This window comes from Mastomys coucha, unplaced genomic scaffold (genome assembly GCF_008632895.1).
Source record: "Mastomys coucha isolate ucsf_1 unplaced genomic scaffold, UCSF_Mcou_1 pScaffold1, whole genome shotgun sequence".
Classification (NCBI taxonomy): Eukaryota; Metazoa; Chordata; class Mammalia; order Rodentia; family Muridae; genus Mastomys; species Mastomys coucha.
In genome coordinates, this window is record NW_022196891.1 from 70,010,991 (window position 1) to 70,017,616 (window position 6,626).

Sequence of the window (6,626 nt, forward strand, 5' to 3'; positions counted from 1 at the left end):
GGTGGTGGTGGTGATGGTGGAGGTGGTGGTGGCTGTGGTGGTGGTGATGATGATAGTGATGGTGATGGTGGTGGTAGTGGTGGTGGTGGTGGTGGTGATAGTGGTGGTGATGGTGGTGGTGGTGATGGTGTGTGTACACCATAGCATGCCTGTGAAAGTCAGAAGAGAACTCTGTGTATGGAGTCAGTTCTCTCTTTTACCTTTACACAGGTTACAGTGATCATATTTACTCCCTTCTCCTTCCTGAGGGTCAGTTATCTATCATCTTTCATTCCCTGCTTACCAGTTCCGGGACTAATTTTTAAGAAACTTTCTTTCAAACTTACTACTTTCGCTTTTTCCTTTATGCTACTACCATGCCATCCAGACTGAGTGAGGAAGACCCAGAAACTCTGGGGCCACGTGAGCCACGGCCACGGCCACATTGCTAAGGGCCACAAGCACCCAGGAGGCTGTGGGAGTGCTGGAGGCATGCATCACCACAGGATCAACGTTGCCAAATATCGCCCAGGTTACTTTGGGAAAGTTGGTATGAGGCATTACCACTTGAAGAGGAACCCAACTGTCAACGTGGATAAACTGTGGACGTTGGTCAGTGAGCAGACACCAGTCAATGCAGCAAAAACCAAGACTGGAGCTGCTCCCATCATGGATGTTGTTCGATAGGGCTACTACAAAGTTCTGGGCAAGGGAAGGCTCCCTAAGCAACCTGTCATTGTGAGGGCCAAATTCTTCAGCAGGAGAGCTGAAGAGAAGATTAAGGGTGTTGGAGGTGCCTGTGTTCTGGTGGCTTAAAAGCCACAACGGAGGTTAATTAAATGAGGACATTACAAAAAAAAAAAAAAAAAAAGACAAACTTGCTACTTTTAACTTTTTCCTTCATTACACTCTGTGGAATGCTGATGGTTTTTGTTTTTGTTTTTGTTTTTTTAAAGACAGGTTGTCACTATGTGTTTCAGGACAGTCTTGTGATCCTTCTGCCTCTGCCTCCCAAAGGCTGATGTTACGGGTTTGTACCACAACACTCAGCTTACCCACTGCTTGGGGTCAAAGTCAGGGCTTCATACATATTAGACAAGTACTCTGAGTTACTCTGGGCTATACCCCAACCCTTTCCTCTGTTCTCCTATCATCCGTGTCTGTTCCTTATTTTATATGTTTATTCAAAGGATGTAGATTTGTTCTTTTTTTTAAGATTTATTTTTATTTATTTATTTTATTTTTTTTATTTTTTAAAGATTTATTTATTACTATAAATGAGTACACAGAAGAGGGTATCAGATTTCATTATGGGTGATTGTGAGCCACCATGTGGTTGCTGGGATTTGAACTCATGACTTTTGGAAGATCAGTCAGTGCTCTTACCTGCTGAGCTAGCTCACCAGCCCCTATTTTTATTTATTTTATGTGTATGAGTACACTGTAGCTGTACAGATGGCCGTGAGCCATCATATGTGTGGCTACTGGGAACTGAACTCAGGACCTCTTCCAGCCTTGCTCGCTCTGGCCCCACTTGCTGTATTCACTGTAGCTGTCTTCAGACGCACCAGAAGAGGGCATCAGACCTCATTGCGGGTGGTTGTGAGCCACCATGTGGTTGCTGGGATTTGAACTCAGGACCTTCAGAAGAGCAGTCAGTGCTCTTACCTGCTGAGCCATCTCGCCAGCCCGTAGATTTGTTCTTAAGCACAAATGTTTTCTGAAGGAAACCGGCCCGCAGTTTCACTTCATACCGTGGGTGATTCACGAACTGGGGAAGTCAAGTTTCTGTGAAGATAAGCGGGTTAGGAGACAAGGAAGACACCAAGTAGATGCTTATCAAGGTGTGATCTTTACTTAGTGAATCGGGATATTTATACCTAAGGCAAAACAATCTTATGTCTTTTAGCATAGAAGTGAGAACAGGGAAAAAACATCTCAGTCTGTAAACAAGCCCCTGCAGCGAGGGCTCCAGGCAGGAAAGCGGATTAAAGGTTCGGTTCCTTATGAATTCTGGGCTACCAGTTCTGTCTTTGTTCCTTAGAGCTGTCTCCGGTCCTAAACACCTGGTGGGCCGAGCCGGCCTGCTGCCTCAGGAGTCCAATTGAGGAATCCCGTTGAGCTCAGCGGGGACAGTACAATTCACCCTATTTTGTTTATAACTTGTTTCCTTTGAGACAAGTTCTTCCCGTATTGATGTACACAGACCTGCTATGTGGAGTAGTGCCTGATGACGGGGTTGCAGATAGGTGTCGACATCAGAATCATTCTCCAGAAGATGTTTATGCACTAGGCCTGAAGGACAGCATGGTTGCTGTGGCAAGGTAGAAGCACAGATGGGCAGCCTCAGGTTACTAAAAAAACGATCCAGGCTCAGGCTTAGGAGAGCTCAACCAAGCTCTAAGAAGTAAGGGTTCTTCTACAGAACAGTCTCCTAGTCTGGCCTCGTGGAAGAGTGGGGACCACTCCATGACCTCTGGGAAATAGCAGCCACTCTGGCTGTACCTAGAACCTGCTGTCCCCACAGAAGGGGCTTTGGTTGTAGTTTGGTCTCTGTCCTCATCTTTGTTATCTGCTTTCATTGCTTTCTGGATTCCTAGCTGGTGTTCAAAGTTCTCTGTGAGAGAACTTGGTTCTGTACAAAACAGAGCTCTCCTCTGAAACCACTGTGCTAGTCAGGCCTGGGACCCCCCTGGTCCATTCAGTGATACCTAGGGCAGCTGGACCATAAAACTCAGGATCTGGCCAATTTTGCAAATATCAACACAGAACAGGCTTCTTGAGAAGAGGCGCGTGGATTTGGCAGGCTCTGAGGATATTATGAATGTCTCTTTGGTCCATCCATAATTCAGCATGGTTTTAAGAGTTTGCTGGGACAGCTGTAAAGGTATATCATAGACATAGGGGCTTAAGAAGCACACGTTGGAAGGCTGAGGATGTAGCACGACTGACGGAGTGTTTGCTATCTCATATGAAAGCCTGAGTTAGAGTCTCGGCACTGTATAAACCAAGAATGGTTTATGCCTATAATCCCAGCAGATGGGAGATGGAGGCAGGAAGATCAAGAGGTTAAAGGTCATCTCTGGCTATGTAGGAAGTTTGAGGCTAGCCAGGGCTCTATGGAAGGGAAGGAAGAGGAAGAAGAGGAGGGGGAGGGGAGAAGGAGAAGGAGGAAGAAGAGGAAGAAGAAAAGATCTGGGATTTTATTTTCATATCGTTCTGGGTAGGTCTTAGAAGTCTGAAATCAAGATGTTAGCAAGTGTCTTTCTTCTGAGGCCAGCTGCAGCTGAAGTACCATCTTCTCCCCAGAATCCACCTGCTCTTCCTGTGTCCATATCCAAGCTTTCTCCTCATGAGAATATGAGTCCCAGATTGGATTAGGGCCTGTCATAGTTAGGGTTATCGTAATTGTGATGAAACACCAGGACCAAAAGCAAGTTGGGGAAGAAACAGTTTATTTGCCTTACACTTCCACACATCACGTTCCATCGCTGAAGAAAGTCAGGGCAGAAAGTCAAACATGGCAGGAACCTGGAGACAGGAGTTGATGCAGAGGCCATGGGGGAATGCTAATCACTGGCTCGCTCCTATGGATTTCTCAGCCGGGCTTTTTTTATAGAACCCAGGATCACCAGAATCAGCTTGAACCTTCCCAGTCCATCATCAATTTTAAAAATGGCCTAGAGGTTTGCTTATAGCCCCATATTATGGAGGTATTTCTATAATTGAGGCCCCTCCTCTCTGATGACTCTAGCTTGTGTCAAGTTGACATAAAACTAGCCAGCCCAGAGTTCATTCTAATTTCATTATAATTGTTACCTCTTTTTTTTTCTGACCTATTCAAAAAATTTTTTATTAGATGTTTTCTTTATTTACAATATCTCCTTTCCCAGGTTCCCCTCCAAAAGAAAAAAGAAAAATAAAATAAAATAAAATAAAAATAAAAAATAAACCAATCCTCTGTTCCCTCCCCACTCCCCCAGGCTGGGCAGTGGTGGTACAAGCCTTTAATCCCAGCACTTGGGAGACAGAGGCAGGTGGATTTCTGAGTTCAAGGCCAGCCTGGTCTACAGAGTGAGTTCCAGGACAGCCAGGGATATACCGAGAAACCCTGTCTCGAAAAACCAAAGGAAAAAAAAAAACAACCAAAAAACCAAAAAAACAAAACAAAACAAAAAAGTGGCTAATTGTTACCTCTTTCAAGACTCCAATATATTTACATTATGAAAGACCAGAGGCCAGAACTTCAACAGTGTGTATTTCTGGAACCCATGAAAGGAGGTATTCACACGGGGAATAGTGCTGGACTCGTGGTGGATGTGGTAGCCTTTGTATTTCCCGCTTCTGTCACGGGTCATAGGGAGGGGCTTGGGTAATAATGCTGGGCATCTACCACTGACACCTCTGAGAGACATCCAAGGTAGTTGTAAGGTGAGGAGACAAGGGGTTAAGATGTGCCTAACTGGCGGAGGGAGCCAGGGATATGTGGACAAGGGAAACAGCCTGGGACGAGCGGTAAGACAAGGAAGGCGGATCCGGATGTGGTGAGAACAGATCCGAGTACAACTGAGTAGAACTGAGTAGAACTGTGGATTCTGTTCATAGTGGAGAAGCTTGTGTGGCCCACAGGATCTCTCAGGTGGTGAGGAAGCTGAAAAGAGTGGAAGCCACAAGTTACCGACTGCCCCTAAACTTCCTCTGCTTCACCTCCGTCCTGGGGACAATCATCGCCCACTCTCATTTTCCGTCGCCCCCTACTTTTATTTTGTGATCCACCTAGACATAATCACGTTTTTCTGAAATACCACGTGACCCCCAGCCCCGCGCCTTGACCTCGCCAGTTCCTTCAAGTATAACTTACGTCCGGTCCAGCAGCTTTCTAATCCTTCTTTGAGCCATTCTAGAAACTTCCAGTTAGGTGGGGACCCGTGCCTTTGATGAGGACACTTTGCTCCGGGCCTTTATATCTGCTTATTCTTTCATGGCTCGCAAGGATTTCATACAACCTTGTGTATGCAGCATTACAAAAAAAAAGAAAAAGAAAGAAACATCGTTGAGTAAAGTAAAAAAGAAATTGCTTTGTGCTATTTTTTTCCAGGTCAATTATAGTAAAGAGTTCCATAAGATTTCTTTCAGAAATCAATACGACAACGACAACAACAACAACAACAACAGCAGCAGCAACAGCAAAAGCCCCTTCCTAGGCCTTGACTAAGCCTTAACTTCTGCCTTTTGAAGCCCGGATGGATTTAAAGTACTTTGCTCCCAATGCTTATGCTTGCATTTTTACAAAAATGAGCTCATAGTTTCATCTAAGCCTGCTTATACGAGGAGATTTACATCTTTTTTTTTTCCTGAACATTTATAAACATCTAGAACAGTTTCTAAACAGAGATATGGAGTGGCTTCTTCTTATCTTCCTAACAACATTTGCATATTAAAAGGACTGGGGCGTGGGGTGGTGGGGGTGTGGGGGGGGAGCTAACAACCAAGAAAAATCAGAGGAACTTAGTACTGAGGAAGGGCGGCTCTTGGAAGAGTGTAATTGGGAGGGGCTTGGTTATTTTTTTCTCTCCCAGGGTTAGAGCCTTGCACTTGAACCCAGCTGCCCTGTGCCTCCTGGTTTGTAGCCAGGGTTATAACTTCCTTCTGCTCATGCCACGTTTGCCAAGTGAATGAATCACAAGGTTGAAAGAATGAACATGGCAAAATAGACATAAAACGCAACCAGACTGACGGCAGACTGAGGCTCGATGGGTTTGTGCGCTCAAGACTGACGTCCTGCCTCATGAAAAATAAGCGTAGGTTTCCCTAACGCTCCCAACACTGAAAACAAAGCCTGTGTTTGCACACAGTCAGATTAATACTTCTGAGGTCAGCTCTGGGGGGAAGATGCTGGGGACTGGGGGAAACCCTTCTTCAAGAAGGACTTGCTGCAAAGAGGAACTGTACGTTTATATCCCAGAGGCTCAAGTTCCTCACATACCAGTATTTGCATATAATCTATACACATGACCATCCCCCTATACACTTTAAGTAGTCTCTAGATTATTTATATTACTCAATACTGTGGATATAGTTGTTATACCGTGTTTAGGAAATGACAAGAAAAATTCTATACACGCTCTGTTCTGTCAAAAAAAGCTTTAGAATGTTTTGGTGGCAATACATAGGGTTTCTGTTGCTGTTTTGTTTTGTTTTGTTGGTTGGCTTTTCGAGACAGGGTTTCTCTGTATAGCCTTGGCTGTCCTGCAACTCACTCTGTAGACCAGGCTGGCCTCGAACTCAGAGATCTGCCTGCCTCTGCCTCCCAAGTGCTGGGACTAAAGGTGTGCGCCACCACTGCCTGGCTAGGGTTTCTGTTGCTGTGATAAAACACTTTAAACAAAAGCAACTCGGGGAAGGAACGTTTTATTTAGCTTATTCTGCCACACCAAGTCATCACCGAGGGATCGGTCAAGGCTGGAACTCAAACAGGGCAGGAGTCTGGAGGCAGGAACTGAAGCAGAGGCCATGGAGAAGTGTTGCTTACTAGCTTGCTCCCCATGCCTTCTCAGACTGCTTTTTTTTTGGGGGGGGGCTTCGAGACAGGGTTTCTCTGTGTAGCCCTGGCTGTCCTGGAACTCACTCTGTAGACCAGGCTGGCC

At 45.4% G+C, this 6,626-nt stretch overlaps 1 long non-coding RNA gene and 1 pseudogene across 1 annotated transcript; one reads left to right on the forward strand and one right to left on the reverse strand.

Moving 5' to 3' along the window:
• LOC116096884 overlaps window positions 1-795 on the forward strand; it is a 4,678-nt pseudogene extending 3,883 nt beyond the window's left edge.
• A 3,544-nt stretch (window positions 796-4,339) lies between these two features.
• LOC116071104 lies at window positions 4,340-4,875 on the reverse strand. Its single transcript, XR_004110710.1, has 2 exons — window positions 4,841-4,875; window positions 4,340-4,630 (listed from the first exon to the last, which is right to left on the reverse strand). It is a non-coding gene; the product is annotated as an uncharacterized LOC116071104 (long non-coding RNA).
• Between the last annotated feature and the right edge of the window lie 1,751 nt (window positions 4,876-6,626).